The following is a 25021-nucleotide window of genomic DNA, read 5'->3' on the forward strand; positions in this document are numbered from 1 at the left end:
GGACGGAGGGACGGAGGGAGGACGGGGGGCGCAGAGGAGAGGGGGCCCGGGGCGCCCGTTTCCCCCAACGGCGACCACCCTGTGCGTGTTTCCAATTAGGAGGGAGGAAGGGAGGGAGGGAAGGAGGAGGAGGAGGAGGAGGAGGAGGAGGGGGGGGCTGCCGCCATCCGGGGATGAGCTGGCTGGGGCGGGGGGCGAGACGTCCGCCGGTCCCGCCCGGCCTCCCCTCCTTCCCTCCCTCCCTCTGCCCTCCCCCGTTTACCGTCCACCGGGAGAGACAGGCGGGCCGAGCGTCCGATGGGGCGGAGCTGGCACGGACAGGCCCCCGGCGGGGGTTGGCGAGGGGCGGAGCCGCCCGTCCTCCCTCCCACCCTCCCCCGGCCCCCCGGGAAGCCGATGACCACCCGGTCGCCACCGCCGCCCGAGCCCCGGGGAAAGGCGAGGGGTCGGCGGGGGCTGCCTTCTGGAAGGGGCCGGTCCTCCGCCATTCACAGCTCGCACACACGCGGGGAGGGGGACGGGGAAGGGGAGGGGGAGAAAAACTGCTCTTGTCTGAGAAAGGAACAATGGTGTGCGTTTAGTCAGATCCTGCGGGACGGCGTGGCGGCAGTGAACCGCGCGGGAGTCGTGAAAGGGGCTAGTGGTCGGCCCGGAGGAAGGAACCCGCTCCCCGCCGCTCCCCGCCGCTCCCCGCCGCTCCCCGCCGCTCCAACTCGGGGCGGGCCGCCCTTCCGCTGCCCCCACCCCGCTCCCGCGAGCCTCGGGGGAAGGAGGGCCCCGGGGGCGGCCTCCTTGGGAGGTCCTTGGGAAGGAGCGGCGGCTCGCTTCGTTCGCCCCGTGACGGAAGTCTGCTCCGTGGGATGGGAAGTGGAGCGAGCGGGCTTTCGGGACTGGTCGGGCCGGTTCGCGCGATTCACGGAGACGGGGGAGAGACGGTGAGACTGGGAGGGCCGGCGGTTCGGACCCGGCCGTACGCGGGACTCGCACATTCGATCTAGGGCTGAATCCGGGGGGTCGCCCCCTCGCCACATCGCCAAAACACCCCCCCGTTCCTCTCCATCCCAAACGCTGCCGCCTTAATACTGCCGCTCCTCCTAGCCCACCTGCTGCCTTGCCGGCCTCCCGCCTCTCCCCACTCCAGTCCGTGGTTCCCTCTGCCGCCGGGATCGTTTCTTCTACAAAAACCTTCGGGACGCGTCGTCGTCGTCGTCGTCGTCGTCGTCGTCGTCCTCCTCCTCCTCCTCCTCCTTCTCCTCGGGAAACTCGAGTGATTACGCAGCCACCTCGGCATCGAACAAAAACTCCTCGCCGTTGGCTTTAAAGCGCTCCACCACCTTGCTCCCTCCTACTGCTACCTACTCCTCCCCTGGAACGACCGGGGCCGCACACTTCACTTCCCTGGTGCTGACCTTCTCCCGGGGCCTCCATCTCGCCCGTCATTCATTCAGTAGTATTTATTGAGCGCCTGCTATGTGCGGAGCACTGTACTAAGCGCTTGGAATGGACAAATCTCACCGCCGATCCCTAGCCCGCATCCCACCTCTGTCCTGGAAGGCCCTCCCTCTTCAAATCTGACTGACCATCACTCTCTCCTGCCTTCATGGCCTTATTGAAGGCACCTCTCCTCCAAGAGGCCTTCCCTGACTAAGCCCCAACTTTCCTCATTTCCCATTCCCTTCTGAGTCTCCCTGACCTGCTGCCTTTGCTCCCCCCCCACCCCGACTCCCGGCCCCACGGCACCTACATACCTATCTGTCATTTATATTTCCTTATACTGATGTCTGTCTCCCCCCATCCCCGCTCTAGACTGTTGGCTCTTTGTGGGCAGGGAATGTGTCTGTTTATTGCTGTATTGTACTCTCTCGGAGAGCTTCGTACAGTGCTGTGGTAACAGTAAGTGCTCAATAAATACGAGCGAATGAGTGAATGAAGAAAATCCCAGCTCGGCCACTTCTCAGCTGTGTGGCTGGGCAAGTCACTTAACTTCTCTGTGCCTTAGTTACCTCATCTGTAAAATGGCGATTAACTGTGAGCCTCCCGTGGGACAACCTGATTACCCTGTATCTACCCAGCGCTTAGAACTCGCTCCACTAACCCACAGCCCTGGATCACCTCCTCTGTCCGCCTCTTACGCTCCTATGCTCCAGCTGCTGAGCGCTCCTGGTGAAAATCCAAGCACCAAGCCGACCTCACACACTTCAAATTTATCCTTTCCTGCCTTAACTCTGCCCTCTCCTCCACCAGGCAAAACTTCTTCTCCTCCCTCATCGACACCCATGCCCGTCACCCCCGCTGATTGTTCCGGACCTTTAAATCTCTCCTTAGGCCCCCTGTTCCTCCCCCTCCCCCATCCCTCACCCCCAATGATCTAGCCACCTATTTCCTCACAAAAATCAACACAATCAGGTCTGAGCTCCCCAAAGTCACCCCTCCGCCTCTCCCCTCCCCCCCACCAAACCTCTCCCCTACTTTTCCATCCTTCCCTGCAGTATCCTCAGAGGAGATCTCCTCCCTCCTCGCAAGTGCCACCCCCTCCACCTGCGCCTCGGACCCCATTCCCTCTCACCTTATTAAAACCATCGCCCCTGCCCTCCTCCCTTCCTTAACTTCTATTTTTAACCACTCAATCTCCAATGGCTACTTCCCCTCTGCCTTCAAACATGCCCACGTCTCCCCATCCTAAAAAAACCCGCTCTTGACCCCACTTCCCCCTCCAGTTATCACCCTATCTCCCTACTACCCTTCCTTTCCAAAATCCTAGAACGAGTCGTCTACAGTCGATGCTTAGAATTCCTTAACTCCCATTCTCTCCTGGACCCCCTCCAATCTGGCTTCCGTCCCCTCCACTCTACCGAGACTGCTCTCTCTAAGGTCACCCATGACCTCCTTCTTGCCAAATCCAATGGCTCCTACTCCATTCTGATCCTCCTTGACCTCTCTGCTGCCTTTGACACTGTCGACCATCCCCTCCTCCTCCATACCTTATCTCACCTTGGCTTCACGGACTCCGTCCTCTCCCGGTTCTCCTCTTACCTCTTTGGCCGGTCATTCTCGGTCTCCTTCGCTGGCGCCTCCTCCCCCTCCCATCCTTTAACTGTTGGAGTTCCTCAAGGGTCAGTTCTTGGCCCTCTTCTGTTCTCCATATACACTCACTCCCTTGGTGAACTCATTCGCTCTCACGGCTTTGACTACCATCTCTGCGCAGATGACACACAGATCTACATCTCCGCCCCTGTCCTCTCCCCCTCCCTTCAGGCTCGCAACTCCTCCTGCCTCCAGGATGTCTCCACCTGGATGTCGGCCTGCCACCTAAAACTCAACAAGAGCAAGACTGAGCTCCTCATCTTCCCTCCCAAACCCGGTCCTCTCCCAGACTTCTCTATCACCGTGGATGGCACGACCATCCTTCCTGTCTCTCGGGCCCGCAATCTCGGTGTCATCCTTGACTCGTCTCTCTCGTTCACCCCACACATCCTATCCGTTACCAAGACCTGCCGGTTTCACCTTTACAATATCGCCAAGATCCGCCCTTTCCTCTCCACCCAAACGGCTACCTTACTGCTACGGGCTCTCATTATATCCTGGCTAGACTACTGTGTCAGCCTTCTCTCTGATCTCCCTTCCTCCTTTTTCGCCCCGCTCCAGTCTATTCTTCACTCCGCCGCCCGGCTCATCTTCCTGCAGAAACGATCTGGGCATGTCACTCCCCTTCTTAAACAACTCCAGTGGTTGCCTATCAACCTCCGCTCCAAACAAAAACTCCTTACTCTAGGCTTCGAGGCTCTCCATCACCTTGCCCCTTCCTACCTCTCCTCCCTTCTCTCTTTCCACCGCCCACCCCGCACGCTCCGCTCCTCCGCCGCCCACCTCTTCACCGTCCCTCGGTCTCGCCTATCCCGCCGTCGACCCCTGGGCCACGTCCTCCCGTGGTCCTGGAACGCCCTCCCTCCTCACCTCCGCCAAACTGATTCTCTTCCCCTCTTCAAAACCCTACTTAAAACTCACCTCCTCCAAGACGCCTTCCCAGACTGAGCTCCTCTTCTCCCTCTACTCCCTCTACCACCCCCTCTTCACCTCTCCGCAGCTTAACCCTCTTTTCCCCCCATTTCCCTCTGCTCCTCCCCCTCTACCTTCCCATCCCCTCAGTACTATACTCGTCTGCTCAACTGTATATATTTTCATTACCCTATTTATTTTGTTAATGAACTGTACATCGCCTCGGTTCTATTTAGTTGCCATTGTTTTTACGAGATGTTCTTCCCCTCGACTCTATTTATTGTCATTGTTCTTGTCTGTCCGTCTCCCCCGATTAGACTGTAAGCCCGTCAAACGGCGGGGACCATCTCTATCTGTTGCCGACTTGTTCATCCCAAGCGCTTAGTACAGTGCTCTGCACATAGTAAGCGCTCAATAAATACTATTGAATGAATGAATGAACAGTGCTCTGCACATAGTAAGCATTTAACAGATACCAACATTATCTTGTGAAGAAAATACATCAAGGGGGTAAACCAACATTTTCAGTTTCCTTCTTAAAGACTCCCCTTCCCTCCTCCCGCTTCGCTCAAATTCTCCAGGCCCAGCCCATGTAAACCGAGGAGACCGGCGGAAGTTTTCTCTCTAGACTCTTAGCTCGTTGTGGACAGGGAATGTGTTCTGTTTATCGTTCTATCGTCTTCTCCCAAGTGCTTCGTACGCTGCCCTGCACAAAGTAAGCAGCAGCGTGGCTTAGTGGATAGAGCCTGCGCCTGGGGGTCAGAAAGACCTGGGATCTAATCCTGGCTCTGCCACGTGTCTGCTGGGTGACCTTGGGCAAGACACTTCAATTCTCTGTACCTCAGTTCCCTCATCTGTAAAAAGGTGATGAAGAGTGTGAGCTCCTGATTAACCTGTATCTCTCCAAGCACTTAGAAAAGAGTCTGGCACATAGTAAGGGTTTAACGAGTACCATAATTGCCCTAATTATTAATAAATATGATTGATTGAATGAATGAATCAATACACCTCTTCCCCCACCCCCCATCCCCCTTCCAGGAGACCATGCTCCCCCTCTGGGACTTCCCACCTTTTGTTTCCCCCACCACCACCTCCCCACCGCCCCCATTTCCTCTCCTCTGCCCTTATCTTACTTTGCCCTCACCGCCTGCCAGGTATAACTGTACCCTTTCCCGGCTTAGTTCGGTGCTGCCTCCACAGAAGGCACTCATCCGGAAGAATAAGTGGCTTACAGCAGGGAGCTTAGGGGATCTGCCCTATCCTCTAAGGCCCCTGTTTCCAAATCCCTAGCGCTCCATCTCATAGCGCTCCATCTCATTGTCAAGAGGTTTGGGAGGGGACTGGGCTTCGAGCTGGCGTTGGGGGAAAGTCCACCAGTGGACAGGGTCTACCAGCCTCTTGCTCCTGGGTTTCAGGGAGGGTTTGATGTGTCCCTTGGTCGAGCCAGGGCAAAGGGACTTGTCTGCCACCTGTCTGCTGTGTCACCTTGGACAAGTCATTTCACATCTCTGCCTTGGTGACCCCAGCTGCAAGATGGGGGATGAAGACTGTGAGCCCCGTACCATCATCATCTAAGATAGTGGGAATGGGATATTGTGCAGATCTGATTGTGGGTGATCATGTGGGATGCCCTCCAGAACAGGGAAGGAAGGAAGGAAGGAGGGAAGGGGTGCTAATAAATAATAATGGTACCTGTTAAGCACTTTGTACATGTCAATTACCGTTCCAAGTGCTGGGCAGAAACAAGCTAATCAGTCTGGATGCAGTCCCTGTGCCATATGAGGCTCACAGACTTCACCCCCATTTTTCAGATGAGGACACTGAACCCCAGAGAAGTGAAGTGACTCACCCAAGGTCACAGAGCAGACAAGCGGCGGGGCGGCGCAGAGATTAGAACCCAGGTTCTTCTGACTCCTAGGCCCCGGCTCTATCCACCAGGCCGTGCAGTTGCTTCCCCCTTTCCTGTACTGCCAAATATGGGGTGGGCTGTGCCCTGTGGGAAGAGCAGCTCTGAAAAAGGAAAAGCACGGTTCCTTTGAGCTCAGTTAATGAGGGAAGGGGGGCAGGGCAGGGCAGGTCGGTACTCGGTGGAATTGTTTTAATGGATTTTCACTTCCAACTCTCCATCTTGCCCCAGAGGCCCCCCAGAAACGCTTTTCCTCACATGCAGTGATCTAGTTTCTCGACATTCACTGGGGAAACAACCTTCAGGAGTAATGGCTAGTACTGGCTGGGCTCTTCCAAACATGTTGGCCTGTTACTTTGGGGTCTTATGCCAGACTTTTAACACAGAGTGCGATGAGATGACTGCAGCGCAGTCTGAGAACAATCAGAAGAAGAAGAAGAAGAATTGTGGTAGTTGTTAAGTGCTTACTGTTTGCCAGGCACTGTACTAAGCGCTGGGGGGGGCGGTACAAGCAAATCAAGTTGGACACAGTCCCTGCCCCATCATGTGGGGCTCACAGTCTGTGGAAGATGTGAGCCCTCCATGTTTGGGGTTGGAATGGGGAAAGACTGTAAGCTCGTTGTGGGTAGGGAATGTGTCTGTTTATTGTTGTATTGTACTCTTCCAAGTGCTTAGTACAGTGCCATGCAAACAGCGCTCAACGGTTGAATGAAAGGCGTGGCATCTCCGTCCCACAGCACTTACGAATGTTGCTTTAAATTATACATTATGAAGGATGTATTTATTCATATTCGTGTCTGTGCCCCTCTCTAGTATGTAAACTTGTCAGGAGCGGGGAATGTGTCCGCTGATTCTGCTGAATTGTACTCTCCCAAGCCCTCAGTATACTGCTCTGCATATTGTAAGGGCTCAAGAGATGAGATTGATTGGAATCTCCTGAGCACTTAGTGCAGTACTCTATACATACTAAGCACTCAATAGATGGGATTGATTGGACTCTTCTGAGGCAGTGCTCTGCACAGAGTAAGTGCTTAATAAATACAAGTGATTTTTGGAAAATGCCAGTTAAAATGGCAGGCTTTCCTAGGGGTTTGTAAGCTTCTAGCGGGCTGGCCTGAAAAAAAAAAGGGGGGGGGTGTTTTTGAGAACGTGTTGGTCCTCCCAGTATTTAACAGCTCCTTTCTGGGTTTTGGTGGAAACAGCCGGCTCTGAAGCAGCCAGTGAGGATGCCCCCATTCCATATGGGTTCACTGGTGCATAAATGAGAAGCCACTTTTTAGCAGGGTTTAGAGCCGGATATGGGATTGGACCAAAGTGGATAATGATGATATTCAGTCATTGAGTGCTTACTGTGTGCAGAGCACTGTACTGAGCACTGGAGTAGATACAAGGTAATTGGGTTGGACACAGTCCCTATCCCACATGGCTCACAGTCTTAATCCTCAATTTACAGATGAGGTAACAATGGCACAGACAGGTTATTGTTATTATTATTATTATGGTATTTGTTATGCATTTATTATATGCCAAGCACTCTTCTAAGCACTGGGGTGGTTACAAGGTAATCGGGTTGTCCCACTTGGGGCTCACAGTCTTAATCCCCGGTTTACAAATGAGGTAACTGAGGCATAGAGAAGTTAAGTGGCTTGCCACTTAAGACAAGTGGCAGAGCCGGGATTAGAACCCACATCCTCTGACTCCTAAGCACTTAGTACTCTGCAGTGGCCTCGGTGCTCTTTCCACTAAGCCACGCTGCTTTTAAATGACTTGACCAAGGTCACGCCGCAGACAAGTGGCGGAGACAGGATTGGATCCCGGGTCCTTCTGACTCCCAAGCCTGGGCTCTATCCACTAGGCCACTCTGCTTCTCAGTAGATGTAAGCTTGTTACGAGGAATAGTAATAATAACTGTGGTACTGGTTAAGCGCTTACTGTTTGCCAGGCACTGTACTAAGCACTGGAGTAGATACAAGCAAGCTCTTAGCAGATATCACCATCCCTGTCCCACACGGGTCTCAAAATCTTTATTCCCCATTCTACAGACAAGGGAACTAAGGCCCGGAGAAGGGAGGTGACTCGCCCAAGGTCATCCAGCAGACTAGTGGTGGAGCCGGCAGGGGAACCCAATTACTTCTGACTCTCAGTGCTCCTGCTAATTCTGTTGGATCATCCTCTCCCAAACGCCTAGTCCAATGCTATGCTCAGAGTCAGCGCTCAGTAAATGCGACTGGATGAATACGTGGCTCTACCCAGAGTAAGTGCTCAGTGAGTACCACTGAATGGGCAAGAAAGGATCCTCGGGGAGCCAGGCCTGGCTTCCTCCCCCTAGGGTTGAACTTGGCTTGCCTGAGGTAGGGATCAGAGACAGAGGGCTGGATAAGAACCAGCTCCTTAAGTGAGTTTTTTAAGAATGTGAATCAGCTTCATGAGGCTCCTGGTGGTTTCAAACAACACTGGATTTGTAAGCCTCTTCCCTCTGTCAGTTGTGAGCCTCCCCCTTCCCCAGGCCACGGGACAGAGACCTACCTCTAATGCCCACCTCTGTATTCTCTGTCAGCGCATAATATTCATTCATTGAGGCGTATTTATTGAGCTAAGCGCTTCGGAGAGTACGAAATAACAATAAGCAGACACATTCCTTGCCCATTAACAAGCTTACGGTCTAGAGGGGAAGACAGACATGAATAGAAATCAGTAAATGACAGATATGAACGTAAGCGCTGTGGGGCTGGGAAGGGGGATGTAAAAAGGGAGCAAGTCAGAGTGACGCAGAAGGGAGTGGGAGAAGAGGAAAGTAGGGCTTAGTCAGGGAAGGCCTCTTGAAGGAGATGGGCCTTAGTACTCTGCTCTGCCCTCAGTAAGCTATTAGTAAATACTGTTACTGCTACTCCCACTCCCATGGCCTACTTTTGTTTTTTAATGGTATGTGTTAAGCGCTTACTGTGTGCCAGTCAGTCTTCTAAACGCTGGCATAGATACAAGTTAAATAGTCTGGACACAAGCCATGTCCCAGGTGGGGCCTAGGATCTTAATCCCCATTTTACAGACAAGGGAACTGAGGCCCAGTGAAATGACTCGCCCGAGGTCACACAGGAGACAAGTGGAGGAGCTGGGACTCGAACCCAGGTCCTCCTATTTGCTGGGGGACCCCTATGCTTCCTTCCTTGGCACCTTCCCTGCCCCCTTCTAGAGCTTCCAGTTCTTCCTGTTTTCCCTTTCCGTGGAAGAAGCAGGTGGGTGGGGACTCTAAATTGCTGGAATTTGGGATTTCAGTAGCCCGTCCTTAAGTGTTTGGAGTCCTTTTGTCTTCCAAAGTCCTTTCACTTTTTTTTTTTTTTAACACAATGTCCGAGAGAGGTAGGGGCATTACTATCCCACTTTTCAGATGAGAAAACCGGGGCCCAGCCCTCAGTTAAGCGACTTGTTTAAAAATCACACAACAGGCTAGTGGGAAGCAGCATGCTGTACTGGTGAGAGCACGGGCCTGGGAATCAGAAGGGCATGGGTTCTAATCCCGGCTCCGCCACTTGTCTGCTGTGTGGCCTTGGGCAAATCACTTCACTGTACCTCATCTCATCTGTAAAATGGGGATTGAGATTGTAAACCCCACCTGGGACAGGGACTGTGTCCAACCCGATTTGCTTGTTCCACCCCAGCACTTAGTACAGTGCCTGGCACCTAGTAAGCACTTTAACAAATACCACAATTATTAGTATTATTGTTGTTATTAGAGGCCAGGTCTCCCTACTCCCAGACCCCCTGTCCTTTTTACTATTCCATGGAGTAATTCCTCCAACTTGGTCCAGTAAGGAGGACTCTGTTTCCTCATTCATTTCCGAAGAATTGGAGCAGCGTGGCCTAGTGGATAGAGCCCAGGCCTGGAAGTTAGAGTACCTGGGTTCTAATCCAGGTTCCACCACTTATCTGCTGGGTGACCTTAGGCAAGTCACTTCACCTTCCCTAGGCCTCAGTTTCCTCATCCATCAAATGGATATTCAGTACCCATCCTCCCTCCCTCTTAGACTGCGAGTCCCGTCTGGGATGGGGACTGTGTCCGATCTGATTCTTTTGGGTCTGTCCCAGTTCTTAAAATAGCGTTTGGTACATAGAAAGTGCCTAACAAATACCACAATTAATACTATTATTAATGCATGAGGAGTGCTCCCTTTTCTCTGCTGTGTCTGCTCGCTCCCAGAACATCAAAGACCGTCTTCTTGCCAGACTTATTGGGCTCTTCTCTCTCCTACTCCTCCCTGGCCTCTCACCACCGTCCCCACTGTGGACTACTCCCTTCTTGAAAACAATATTTTGAACCTGCTTTTACTCACACAATCTGTTCCCAGTTTTTTTTCCCGCCCCCACCCCCCCGCCACGGTATTTGTTAAGTGCGTGCCCTGTGTCAAACACTAAGTGCTGGGGTAGATACAGGTTAGTTAGGTCAGACATAGCCCCTATCCCACACGGGGTTCACAATCTAAGCAGAAGGGAGAACAGGGATTTAATCCCCATTTTGCAGTTGAGGGAACAGAGGCACAGAGAAGTGAAAGGACTTGCCCAAAGTCACAGAGCAGGCAAGAGACGGAACTGGGATTAGAAACCAAATCCTTCTGTCTCCCAGGCCTGTTCTCTATGACTAGGCCACGCTGTTTCTACAGGCCATGATTATTCCCAGTGCATGTACAGAAAGCTCCACAGTACTCCTTAATGGTCGGGCCTGCTGTCAGTGGGGGTGGTTTGAGAGCCTCCACTTTCTCCTGGGCAGATCAATCACTCAATCAAAGGTATTTATCGAGCGCTTACTGTGTGCAGAGCACTGGACTGAGTGCTTGGGAGAGTGCAGTTCCCTGTCCACAGTGAGGTGGTAGTCTAGAGGGCAGATGTCAATTCGAGATTATCTTTGCTAATAAACTCTCAAGTGGCTCAAAGGCCTTTTGTTTTGTTTTGTTTTAGTGTTATCTATTAAGGGCTCACTGCGTGTCAAACACTATTCTAGGCGCTGGAGTAGGTACAGATCAGTTAGGTTGGACACAGTCCCTGTCCCTCATGGGACTCACAGTTTAAGTAGGTGGGAGAACAGGGATTGAATCCCCTTTTTCCAGATGAGGAAACAGAGGCCAGAGAAGTGAAGTGACTTGCCCCAGGTCACATAGCAAGCAAGTGGCAGAGCTGGGATAACGATATTAATAATTATAATAATGGTATTTGTTGAGAGCTTATTATGTGCCAAGCACTGTTCTAAGCACTAGTGTAGAGGCAGCGTAATCACATTGGACACAGTCCCTGTCCCCATGGGACTCACAGTCTTCATCCCCATTTTAAAGACGAGGTAACTGAGGCCCAAAAAAGTGAAGTGACTTGCCCAAGGTCACACAGAAGACAGGTGGCGGAGATCCTCTGACTCCCAGGCCCCGGCTCTCTCCACTAGGCCACGCTGCCTCTGTACACTGCGTGTCCCCTCTCATTCCCGGCTTTCCTACATGACCTGAGAAGAGTCTTCCCGGCGTCCCTTCAGGTTCGGGGTTGACGCTGGAGCCTTAAAAGGCCAGGGGGCTGGCTGTCAATCAGTGGTTCCCAGTTTCTGCCATCCCACCGGTTGACACCGGGTTTCCGTGGTTACTGGCTGCGGCCATGCTGTCACCACATCCAGCTTGGGGTGAGGGGGATGTGGACGGCCACATCCGGATCTGGCTTGTCTCTCCTTTCACTCCGGTTGTTGGAATGAAACCCTTTGACGAGCACGTTTTAAGCACTGATGACCAGTGGACACGGGTGTCCAGTCCGCCTGGAACTCTGCCGGTCAGATGATTCCAGCCAAAGGCCTCCCCCCAGTCCGTTCCGTCAAGCTCGCCTGGACTGTCCCAGGAATCTCAGCCGGGTGCTGCGGGCTCCGTTTCCTCTTTCAGCACATATGTGTCATGGTGGGGTGGTTTTTCTGTCTGGTAACTGAGTTTTTCTGAAGCAGGATGGGATAGTGGATAGAGCCCGGACCTGGGAGTCGGAATGCTGAGGGATCTAATCCTAGCTCAGCCACTTGCTCTGTGCCTCAGTTCCCATGTGCGGAAAATGGGGATTGAGACTGTGAGCCCCACGTGGGACAAGGACTGGGTCCAACCCAATTTGCTGGTATCCACCCCAACGCTTAGGACAGTGCCTGGCACACAGTAAATGCTTAATAAATGTAACACATATTATTAATATTTTTATTATAGTAAGTGCTCAGTGAGCACCAATGATTTTTATTTCCCATTATTGTCCTGGCCACTGTGGGCCAGAGATCTTTGCAAGCCCCAAAACCAGTCAGTCTTGCTAACCAGCAACTCCCATACGAGGTTTAATGGAACTGTTGGATAAAATGGGATTATTTTTTGTTTAGCAGCAGGATTTGAAGGTCTACTGAGTGCAGAGCCCTATGCTGGGGGCATTTCTAAAGAAGGTAGGGATGACGTAGTCCTTACCCTTTCCCTGAGGGATTTATGGTCTAATGGAAGAGAGTGGACAAGCCACATATGCAGAAATTGGCAAGAAAGGACCTATGTCTACGAGGATGTATATTCCTTCCATTCAGTGACAAAGATTTCCACAGGGAAGGGGGGCAGCGGTCTGTGGCTGTGGGGTTTTTTTTATGGTATCTGTGCAGCGCTGCCTTTGTGTCTGGCACTGTACTGAGCACTGAGGTAGATTCAAGCTAAGCAGGTTGGACACAGCCCCTGTACCACATGGGGCTCACAGTCTTCATCCCCATTTGACGGAGGAGGGAACGGAGGGACAGAGAAGTGAAGTGACTTGGCCAAGGTCACATAGAAAATGTGTGGAGCCGGGATTAGAACCCAGGTCCTTCTAAGACCCAGGCCTGTGCTCTACCCATTAGGCCATGCGGCTTCTATAAAGACCTGCCTTTTCAGTCTAATGGGGAGGACAGCAAGACCGCAGTTTTGATGATGATGACAATGCTGGTATTCATTAACTGTTTACTGTGGTCTAATCCCAGCTCCGCCAATTGTCCGCTCAGTGACCTTGGGCAAGTCACTTGACTCACGGGGATGAAGATGGTGAACACCACAGGGGACAGGGACTCTATCCAACCTGTTGAACTTGAATCTACCCCAACGCTCAGAAGAGTGCTTGGCTTAACAAGTACTATTGTTATTCGTGTCATTATTATTATAATTATTGTTATCATTATTCTTGTTATTGCTAAGTGCTTGGAAATTTAATTAGACCAGACACGATCCCTGTCCAACAGGGGGGCTCACAGTCAGAGGGAGGGAGAAGGGGGGCTATTCAGGCTTGCTCCTGGAGCACGTTATATTGAATTTAGTCAGTCATTCAACCTGGTGGCCTTCTGTAACAATAGGGTGTACACTAGTGCTAGGAGTTTAGGAACTTCCCTTCCAGCTCCCTCCCAAACTCGGAGATGGATGTCATCGAAGCCTGGGTGATTTAATTTTTACTTATTTTTTTAAAATCGAGTTTGCCAGTTTAGTCTAAAACATCCCCCTGCATTGGGCAGTTTAATCTAGGACAACTGACCCATCTGCAGTGAAAAACAGTTTGAAGCAGAGGCACCTTCCTAACTTCTTACTTAGAAAAGACTTACTAAGAGAAGCAGTGTGGCCTAGTGGAGAGAGCCCGGGCCTGGAGTCTGAAAGACCTGGGTTCTAACTCCGGCTACACCGCTTATCTGCCGGGTGAGCTTGGGCAAGTCACGTCACTTCTCTGGGCCTCAGTGACCTCATCTGTAAAACCGGGATTAAAACTGTGAGGCCCATGTGGAGAATGGACTTTGTCAGTCCGTCGTATTTATTGAGCACTTACTGTGTGCAGAGCACTGTACTAAGTACTTGGGGGAGTACAGAAGTACAGTATAGCAACCACATTCTCGCCCACAACAAGCTTACAGTCTAGAGGGGGAGACAGACATTAATATAAATAAATAAATGACAGCTATGTACATAAGGGCTGTGGGACTTGGTGGGGTAATGAATAAAGGGAGCCAGTGAGGGCTACACAGAAGGGAGTGGGAGAAGAGGAAAGGGTGGCTTAGACAGGGAAGGCCTCTTGGAGGAGATGTATCTTCAATAAGACTCCGAAGCTGGGGAGAGTGATTATCTGTCAGATATGAAGAGGGAGGGCACTACAGGCTAGAGGCAGGACGTGGGTGAGAGGTCGATGGTGAGAAAGACGAGATCAAGGTACAGCGAGAAGTTGGCAATGTGATAACGTCCAATCTGATTAACTTGTGTCTCACCCTGTGCTTCGAACAGTGCCTGGCACCTAGGATGTGCTTAACAAATGTCATTTAAAAACAAGTAAACAAGAAAAAAGATGTTGAGCCCTATGCGGGACATGGATTGGGTCCAACCTGATTAGCTTCTAACCACCCCAGTGCTTGTACAGTGCCTGGCATATTAGGAAGGCTTACCAAATATCATTTTAAAAAAAGCACACACCAAAAAAGAGATTGTGAGCCCTGTGTGGGACATGGACCGTGTCCAATCTGACTAGCTTATATCCACGCTACCGCTTAGTACGGTGCCTGGCACATAGGAAGCACTTAACAAATACCATTAAAAAAGACACTGTAGAATATTCCACTCTTTAATCCATCTCCTTTAAACCCCGAATGCTCCTTTTGTACCATAAGCATCAAATGTTTCCCTCTGCTGCTTTCCTGCTTTTGATATATTTGAAGAACCATTTATAGGCATGTCCATGTGCCTTGCATCGTTCTCCTCAGATGAGCCAAAAAGGAGCAGAGTTTCCTGTTTAACCTGACCTGCTGCTCTTTATGGGCTTTCCTATTTTCCCTGAAGCGAGAACTCTGTCTATTAAAGGAGGCCTCCCTTCCGCCCCCAAACCCACTGCTGACCGCTGGAAACGTCACTGGTTTGCCGTCCAACAGGATTTCCGTTTGATCGGCTCATCTTTTTATTTCCACTAGCGATGAGCTCAGGAAAGACTGAGGAAGAATTGGACTATAAAAAGCACTAGGACAGGCTCCTGAGAAAGGAGGTGGAGTCTCCATCCCAGGAGCACTTTAAGGAAAGAACAGCTTGCTACCCGTCCATCAGTCAAGCAGTGGTATTTATTGAGCGCTTACTGTGTGTAGAGCACTGTACTAAGACCTTGAGAGAGGACAATCCAACAGAATTAGCAGTCAAGATCTCTTCCCATAACAAGCTTAGAGTCTAGAGAGACAGTCTATAGTCAACCAATGGTATTTATTGAGTACTAACTATGTACCGAACACTTTACTAAGCACTTGGGAGAGGACAGTCCAACATTATTAGTAGACACGCTCCCTGCCCGAAATGAGCTTACAGCCTAGAAGGGCAAGTCTGTAGTCCATTAGTGGTATTTACTGAGCGCTTACTGTATGGACGTGCAAAGCACTGTACTAAGCATTTGGGAGTGGGCAATCCAACAGACTAAGCAGACACGTTCTCTGCCCGCAACGAGCTTACAGTATAGAAAGGCAGTCTAAAGTCCATCAGTGGTATTAACTGAGCGCTGATTGTGTCCACGCAGAGCCTTGGGAGAGAACAACCCAACACAATTAGCACACATACTCTCTGCCCATAACAAGCTTATAGTCTAGAGAGACAATCTTTATCATTCAGTACTATTTACTGAGCATTTACTGTGTGCAGAGCACTTCTTAAGCGCTTGGGAGAGGACAATCCAAACAGAAGTAGCAGATACGCTCCCTACCCAGAACAAGTTTACAGTCTACGGAGACAATCTACAGTCAAGCCAATGGTATTTATTGAGCATTTACTGCGTGCAGAACACACATGGGAGAAGACACTCCAACAGAACTAACAGTCACGCTCCCTGACCTGGATGGTCTGCTCATTTGCCTGTCTGAAGGCAGGGGCCTGGCCTAGTCGGTACACCCCCAGTCATGAGGACCTGGGTTCTCATCCTGGCTCTGCCACTTGTCTGCCGTGTAACCTCGGCCAAGCTGCTTCACTTCTCTGGACCTCAGTTCCCTCATCTGGAAAATGGGGATGAAGACTGTGAGCCCCCTAACCAATCTAGTTAGCTTGTATCTACCCCAGGGTTCAGAACAGTGCTCGATGCATAGTGAGCACTTAATAAATACCATCATTCTTACTGTTATTATGCTGCCCTCCTTCCTCTGGCCCCACAAGGCCCTGGAAGCTCTGGGGTTTTGAAAGTGGGAAGAGTGTGTGGGAAGCAGAACTGTCCGGCCCTAGGTCGTCCGCGATGAGCAGTGGGAGGCAGAATCGAATGAGGATGTTTCCACTGTTTGCTGGCGGCCGTTACCCCTTTCTTCTTCCTTTTTTTAATTTATCTGGTATTTGTTAAGCGCTTACTGTACCAGAACAATTGCAGATGAAGTGGGGCCTTCTGGGACAGATGTGTCCATGGGAGTCATTCTGGGTTGGAACGACTCAACAGCATAAGGCAAGACAGTGTGCCAGGCACTGTACTAAGCGCTGGGGTAGATATGAGCCAATCAGGTTGGATGCTGTCCCACATGGGGCTCACAATCTTAATCCCCGTTTTACCGATAAGGGGAATAGGGGTCCAGAGAAATGAAGTGACGTGCCCAAGGTCACTCAGCAAGCAGTTGGTGGAGCTGGGATTAGAATCCAGGTGATTCTGACTCCCAGGTCTAGGCTCTATCCACTAGGCCCTATTCTTTCATCTTTTTATTCAATGCGGTACTCAAGTGCTTACTATGCGTCAGGCACTATAGTAAGTGCTGGGGTAGATACAAGTCCATCAGGTTGGACCGTGTCCCAAATGGGGCTCACAGTCTTAATCCCCATTTTAAAGGTAAGGAAACTGAGGCCCAGAGAAGTGAAGTGATTTGCCCAAGGTCACACAGCAGACAAATAGCGGAGCGGGGAGAAGAACCCAGTCCTCCGACTCCCAGGCCCGGGCTCTTTCCATTAGGCCATGCCTCAGTTCCCTCATCTGTCAAATGGGACATAGAAGGGCCTGGGTTCTAATTCCGACTTTGCCACTTGTCTGCTGTGTGACCTTGTGCAAGTCACTTCACTTCTCCGGGCCTCAGTGACCTCATCCATAAAATGGGGAGGAAGACTGTGAGCCCCATGTGGGACAGGGATTGTCTTCATCCTGACTACATCATATCTACTCTAGGGCTTAGAACAGTGCCTGGTACATAGTTAAGCATTGAACAAATACCACACTTATTATTATCATTATTGGGAGGGTTTGGATATGTAACTTCGCTGGGTCTCAGTTACCTCAACTGTAAATGGGGATGGGCCCCATTTGGGACAGGGACTGCGTCTAACCCTGTATCCACTCCAGCATTCATTAGAGTAGCTGGCACATAGTAAGTGCTGAACAAATCCCACAGTGCTTATTCTTCGTGTTGCTGCTTTTTGAAGGGCTTACTGAAGGGTGTGTGAGGCTTTTGAGGTAGTGGGGAGGGCAGTGAGAGTATACAGGGGGCAGTAGCTAGATCGAGCCCCGACAAACATCTCTGTCTACGGGGGCAGTTGTATCTGAAAATAACTGATGGCTCACAAAAAGATCGTTCTTGGTGCCAGGGAAGCCTTTATCACTCATTCATTCATTCAGTCGTATTAAGCGCTTACTGTTTGCAGAGCACTGTACTAAGTGCTTGGGAAACTACAATACAACAATAAACAGTGATAACTCCTGCCCATGACGAGTTCCAGCAATCCATCCATCGCATTTATTGAGTGCTTATTGGTGCTGAGCACTGTACTAAGCGCTTGGGAAAGCCCAGTGGAACAGAGCTGGTAGACACGTTCCCTGCCCATAACACATTTACGTTTTAGAGGGACAGTCTGTAATCAATCCATCAATCAATGGTATTTATCGAGCACTATGTGCAGAGCACTGTACTAAGCTTTGGGGGGAGAGTGTAATAGGGCAGAGTTGGTAGATGCATTCGCTGCCCACAGTGAGTGTCCAGTCTAGAGTGACAGCTTATAGTCGATCAGTCAATCAATGGTATGTACTGTGCGCTTCCTGTGTGCAGAGCAATGTACTAAGCACTTGAGAGAGGACACTAGAAGAGAGTTGGTAGACATGTTCCCTGCCCACAAGGAGCTTCCAGTCTAGAGGTGGCGAGGCACCAGGTGCTGTGCCTGGTACTATTTTCAGTCCTTTCTGGCTCCTCCTACACCCTGTGCCTCCACTCAAACCGACCCTCGGGACCGAGTGCCACCCGCCAGGCTGGGCCGGGCATTGCCGATGTCTCCTGGCAGCCCGGAGATCTGCCAACCAGTTGGCGGGCGAGTGGCACTAAATCGGGAGTCTGCAGCTGCCACCAGCGCCATCGTCAGATGTATCGATCAGCAGAGATCTGGGAAGCATTCGCGAGATTTAAGCGTTTCTCCATCTGTTTCTCTCCCCTCCTCCGCGCCCCTCTCCCTCCCCCTCCTTCCTGGTTCCACTTTACCCATTCCATAGTGTTCCCGTCAGGCTCTAATCCTCGCCCTCTTTTTATTTATTTATTTGTTAAATTTAAATGGCATTTGTTTACTCTTTGCCAGGCACTTTACTAAGCCCTTGAGTAGATATAAGTTAATCAGGTTGGACACAGTTCATTCATTCATTCAATAGTATTTATTGAGCGCTTATTATGTGCAGAGCACTGTACTAAGCACTTGGTATGAACAAGTCGGCAACAGATAGAGACAGTCCCTGCCGTTTGACGGGCTTACAGTCTAATCGGGGGAGACAGACAGACAAGAACAATGGCAATAAATAGAGTCAAGGGGAAGAGCATCTCGTAAAAACAATGGCAACTAAATAGAATCAAGGCGATGTACATTTCATTAACAAAATAAATAAGGTAATGAAAATATATACAGTTGAGCAGACGAGTACAGTGCTGAGGGGATGGGAAGGGAGGGGGGAGGAGCAGAGGGAGATGGGGGGAAAGAGGGTTAAGCTGCGGAGAGGTTGGGGGGGGTGGCAGAGGGAGAAGGGGAGCTCAGTCTGGGAAAGCCTCTTGGAGGAGGTGAGTTTTAAGTAGGGTTTTGAAGAGGGGAAGAGAATTAGCCTGGGGGAGGTGAGGCGGGAGGGCATTCCAGGACCACGGGAGGACGTGGCCCAGGGGTCGACGGCGGGATAGCCGAGACCGAGGGACGGTGAGGAGGTGGGCGGCAGAGGAGCAGAGCCTGCGAGGTGGGCGGTAGAAAGAGAGAAGGGAGGAGAGGTAGGAAGGGGCAAGGTGATGGAGAGCCTTGAAGCCTAGAGTGAGGAGTTTTTGTTTTGAACGGAGGTTGATAGGCAACCACTGGAGGTGTTTAAGAAGGGGAGTGACATGCCCAGAGCGTTTCTGCAGGAAGATGAGCCGGGCAGCGGAGTGAAGAATAGACTGGAGCGGGGCGAGAGAGGAATTCACGTCCATGCTTCTCTTCCATCTTTTCCCTCTCCTCTGCTTGCCAACTTTCTTGTCCAGTGATTTCTCCCTGTGGCCCTGGCCTCCTTTTCTTTCTGCCACTGAGGAGCAGGGTGGCCTAGTGGATAGAGCCCGGGCCTGGGAGTCAGAAGGACTTGGGTTCTAATGCCGACTCTGCCACTTGTCTGCTGTGTGATCTTGAGTAAGTCTCTTCACCTCTCTGGGCCACACCGGTAAAATGGGGATTAAGATCCTGAGCCCCATGTCTGAAAAGGACTATGTCCACCCTGATTAGCTTGTATCTACCCCAGCACTTATTCATTCACATGCACTTACTGAGTTTACTTTGAGCAAAGCACTGTACTAAGTGCTTGGGAGAATACAGTACAACAACTAACAGCCACATTCCCTGCCCACAACAAGCTCACAGTCTAGAGGGGGCTTATTAGAGTGTCTGGCATATAGTAAGTGCTTAAGAAATACTAAAAATATATATATATATATATAACTATTTTCTTCACCATCTCAGGAACTGAGGTGGTACTTCCCTTTTTCTTTTAGACCCATCCTCCTTCTTTCCCTTACTTTGTTCACCCCTTCTCTATCTCATTTTTCTGACCACCCCCTCCTTCCCTCCTCTGCCTAACCCCCTCCTTTTTCCCCAGCTCGACTGGCTAGCCATCTTGATGTTTCCTTTCTGATTTTTTTATGGTATTTGTTAAGCACTTACACTGTGCCAGGCACTGTACTAAGTGTGGACACAATCCATGTCCCACATGGGGCTCACAGTCTTTATCCCCATTTTACAGACTAGGTAACTGAGCCATCCAGAAGTGATTTGCTGAAGGTCACACAGCTGAGTGGCTGAGAACCCGGGTCCTTCTGACTCCCGGGCTTGGGCTCTATCCACTAGGCCATGCTGCCTCTCTAAATTTTGGGATTCCCCATCCCTATCCTCCATACCATGGCTGCGATCCCAGTAATGGTTTGCTGTCCAGCATTGTGCTGTCCCCCACTCCGGTCTCTTAGTCTGGTTCTCAGACTGAGCCCCCTTTTTCCTCTGCTCCTCCCTCCCCCATCGCCCTGACTCCCTCCCTCTGCTCTACCCCCCTCCCTGCCCCACAGCACTTGGGTAAATATGTACATATTTATTATTCTATTTATTTTATTAATGAAGTGTATAGATCTCCAATTCTATTTATTTATATTGACGGTCTTGATGCCTGTCTGTTTTGTTTTGTTGTCTCTCTCCCCCGTTCTAGACTGTGAGCCCGTTGTTGGGTAGGGATTGTCTCTATTTGTTGCCGAAATGTACTTTCCAAGTGCTTAGTACAGTGTTCTGCACACAGTAAGCACTCAATAAATACGATTGAATGAATGAATGAATGAATGATTGTCCCCGGACTCTCAGCCTGGCTCGGACTCACCCCCACTTAGCTCCGTCCTCCATCTGGTTCTTGCCGGGGGAGAAAGTTTTAGGGATACCTCATAAATACTCTACCTGGGTATTGCGTGGGGTGGAAATCAGCGGGGAACAAGACCCTCAATCTTCCCTGTCAGGGCAGAGGAGTGAGTCTGTTTCAAAAAGCCCTATCTGCTTCAACTCTAAGAAAGCGTTTAGGTGGTCACATTAGGCCAGCGATTGTGAATTCATGCCCCCCATTTTCTGGTATTTGTTAAGCACTTACTATTTGCCAGACATTGTTCTAAGCCCTGGGGGCGGTTGCTTGTTGTGGGCAGGGAATGTCTCTGTTTGTCATTCTCTTGTACTCTCCCAAGCATTTAGTACAGTGCTCTGCACATAGAAAGCGCTCAGTAATAATGGTGATATTTGTTAAGTGCTTACTCTGTGCCAGGCACTGTAATCAACACTGGGGTGGATACAAGCAAATCAGGTTGGACACAGTCCCTGTCCCACAGGGGGCTCACTGTCTTCATCCCCCTTTGACAGACGAGGAAACTGAAGCCCAGAGAAGTGAAGTGAATTGCCCTAGGTCACAGAGCAGATGAGTGGTTGAGCTGATATTAGAACCCAGGTCCTTCTGACTCCCAGGCCTGGGCTCAGTCCACTAGCCCTCTTTGCTTCTCAATCTGTTAAATTAGTAAAATTTTAAGACATTTTAGGAAAGCTTTTAGAAGGCTCAAGAATGATGATGTGAGACTGGCACAGCGAGGATCATAGAAATGGAGTTTGGGCGACAGATTAGTTTTGCAATTATTCAAAAATATCTCTCTCTCACACACACACACACCCCTCCCTCCTTCCCCCCCACCCCCCAACACTAAGTCCCTCCAAAGCTTCCTTGTAGAGGAGCAAGATCTCCTGTTCCTTGTCAGTGTGGCTTGGGCTGGGGGGAGGGGATACCAGTTTTAGCGTCAGTTTACACACCAGATGCATTCTCGTTCCCTGTTGGAAAGAGAAAAGCTGGCAAGGAATCGTGACAGAAACTGCCTTACCAGTCTTTTTTGAGAGCCTCATTTGAGATGCGGTACCAAGTTTCTAAGTACAGGACTGGGAAGCTTCATTCCATCGTTCATTCAGTCATATTTATTGAGGGCTTACTGTGTGCGGAGCCCTGTACTAAGCACTTGGAAGAAGACAACATACCAATGAACAGACACATTCCCGGCCCACATTGAGCTTACAGTCTAGCTTGTCACTGAGTCATGGCCGAGACTGGGAAATATACCTCGGGGACTAGATTGGTCAGTCAGTCGATTGGGTTTATTGAAGGCTTACTGTGTGCTGAGCACTGTATAAAGCCCTTGGGCGGGAAGAGACTCTTCTCTGGGGCATCAGTGACCTCATCTGTAAAATGGGGATGAAGACTGTGAGCCCCATGTGGGACAGGGACTGTGTCCAACCCAATGAGCTTGTATCCACCCCAGCGATTACAACAGAGGGGAGGAAGGGCTGAATTAGAGGGAGAGAATCAGGGCACCGTAGCAGAGAGTAGGAAATCTCGATCCATCAGGATTTCCATATTTGTCCATATTTCAGAACTCCATATTGGTGGAGTGGCTTCTGTGTGCAGAGCACTGTTCTAAGCCTTGGAAGGGTATGATACAACAGAGGTGGTAGACACGATCCCTCCCCTCAAGAAGCTTACCGTCTAGAGGAAGACTTTCCTATTTACATTCTCCACTGCCGAGGCTGCAGGGACCTCCCCAGCCCCCAGAGGCCTTTGGGTCTGACATAATCACAGTAATAGTAATGGTATTAGTTATTCATAATAATCACAATAATTGTGGTATTTCTTCAACGCTTACTACGTGTCAAGCACTAGGAAGCAGCCTGGCTTAGTGGATAGAGCCTGGGCCTGGGATTTGGAAGGACCTGGGTTCCAATCCCGGCTCCACCATTTATCTGTTGCGTGACCTCAGGCAAGTCACTTCACTACTCAGGACCTCAGTTCCCTCATCTGTAAAATGGGGATTAAGAGTGTGGGCCCCATGTGGGACAGGGTCTCTGTCCAACCCGATGATCTTGTGTCTACTCCAGCACTTAGAACAGTCCTTGGCACATAGTAAGCGCTTAACAAACACCTTTATTATTAGGTAGAGAATGTATCCACTCCTTCTATTGTCCTCTCCCAGGTGCTTAGTACACTGCTCTGCACATAGTAAGCGCGCTGTATACACAATTGACTGACTGGTCATTGCAGTTATTATTATTGCTCTTAGTTGGCATTTGGGCAGGAAAGGGCTTTGCCGTCGCATTTTTCCGAAGTGCCTGCCGGACCAGACTGTACACTCGTTGTGGGCAGGGAATGTCTGTTGTTTGTTCTAACGTCCTTCCCCAAATGCTTAGTGCAGTACTCTGTGCACAGAAAGCGCTCAATAAATACCATTGATTGACTGAGTGGCAGAGGGCCTCTGAGCCCCCTCTGGGTTGCCCAGGCATCCCCCCACCCCAACCTTTCTAGATGCCGTTCTGACTGAAATCTCCGCCCTGCCCCACACCCGCTTAGTTTGTTCATACTAATTAGTCATCTTGGAAGCTGTTGAACTGAATGCGTGAGCGTGATTCTGGGCCTGGCTTCAACAGCCCTTTACAAGCTTCCTGTGTTCGCCAGTTCCCCGACATCCGGAAGCCTCAGCCGCCCAGCGGGAGAAATCCTTCTTCCACTTCTCCTCGAGCCCCGAGCGGAGGAAGGGAGAAAACCAAAAGACCTCCCTGGTCCCTCCCGGAGGGTGGATGGCAGATGGGGGTGACCCTTGTGAGCAGGTAATGTGTCTGTTAATTATTGTATTGGACTTTCCCAAGTACTTAGGGCAGTGCTTTATCCGCAGTAAGCGCTCATTAAATAAGATTGAATTCACTGAATAAATAAGATTGAATAGAAATCATTCAGTTCGTTCACTCGTATTTATTGAGTGCTTACCGTGTGCAGAGCACTAGACTAAGCGCTTGGGAGAGGACAGTAGAACAATAAATGGACACATTCCCTGCCCACTCTGTCTTGGGACCCTCTTTTGGGAAACTGAGCGACAAACAGTCCAGTCAAGCAAGCAGCCTCGGGGCTAAGGGGGGAAGCAAGGGGCGGTAATAAATAATAATAATGATGGTACTTGTTAAGTGCTTACTATGTGCCAGGCACTGTTCCAAGCACCAGGGTAGCTCCAAATTAATCAGGGTGGACACAGTCTCTGTCCCACATGGGTCTCATGATCTAAAAGGGCAACAGGAACAGGCATTTTATCCCCATTTTATGGATGATGTAACTGAGGCCCAGAAACCTGAAGTGACAACACTTATTTTTATGCTGTTGTTAAAGCACTTTACTGGTCAGGGTATGCGTCTGTCAACTCTGTCATATTGTACTCTCCCAAGCGCTTAGTACAGAGCTCTGCACACACAGTAAGTGCTCAACAAATACCATCGATTGAAGGGTTGGTGAATGAATGGGGGGGAAACTTTCTAGAGGGGATGGGATTTTAGGAGGGCTCTGAAGATAGGGAGAGGTGAGATGGGCGGGTTCCGGGCAGAGTGATGGAGGTGGAACAGGTGAGTGCGAAGTGCAGTTAGATGGTAATCTTGAGGGGAACAAGGAATGCAGGCTGAGGGGAAGCGGGAAAGAGAACCCTTGTATTAATAATGATGGTATTTGTTAAGTGCTTATCACGTGCTGGGTGGATATGAGTAAATTGGGTTGGACACAATCCTTGAACCAGGTGGGGCTCACATTTTACAGATGAGGGAACTGAGACCCAGAGGAGTGAAGTGACTTACTTAAGGCCACATAGCAGACAAGTGGCAGAGCCAGGATGAGAACCCAGAACCTTCTGACTCCCAGGCCCGGGCTCTAGCTACTAGACCACGCTGCTTCTCAGTGTGGAGAGCCGTGACAGGTGTGAGAGGTGTCATGCCCAGCCCTAGGTGCAGCTCCTCAGGATGTGGGGTGGGATGGGGTCTCGGACGGGGTCTCCTTGGAGCCCCCCAAAGAAGGTGGAACTGTAAGTAAGTGGGCTAGCGGATTCAGCCCGGGCCTGGGAGCCAAAGGCACCTGGGTTCTCCTCCCTGCTCCGCCAACTCATCTGCTCTGTGACCTCATCTGGCAAGTCACTTCTCTGTGTCTCAGTTCCCTCATCTGTAAAATGAGGATGAAGACGGTTAGTCCCACGTGGGACTTGGACCGTGTCCAATCCCGTATCTCCCCCAGTGCTTAGTACAGTGCCTGGCACATATCAAGTGTTTAACAAATACCAAGACACCAAAAGGCAGCCATTTGGGATGG

General features: G+C 50.6%; 1 protein-coding gene across 1 annotated transcript in view; it reads left to right on the top strand.

The window, feature by feature from the left end:
* Window positions 1-25021, top strand: part of PTPRA (protein tyrosine phosphatase receptor type A) — a 95265-nt gene that overhangs the window by 106 nt on the left and 70138 nt on the right. The window lies entirely within an intron of this gene.

Source organism: Ornithorhynchus anatinus, chromosome 4 (genome assembly GCF_004115215.2).
Source record: "Ornithorhynchus anatinus isolate Pmale09 chromosome 4, mOrnAna1.pri.v4, whole genome shotgun sequence".
Taxonomy (NCBI): Eukaryota; Metazoa; Chordata; class Mammalia; order Monotremata; family Ornithorhynchidae; genus Ornithorhynchus; species Ornithorhynchus anatinus.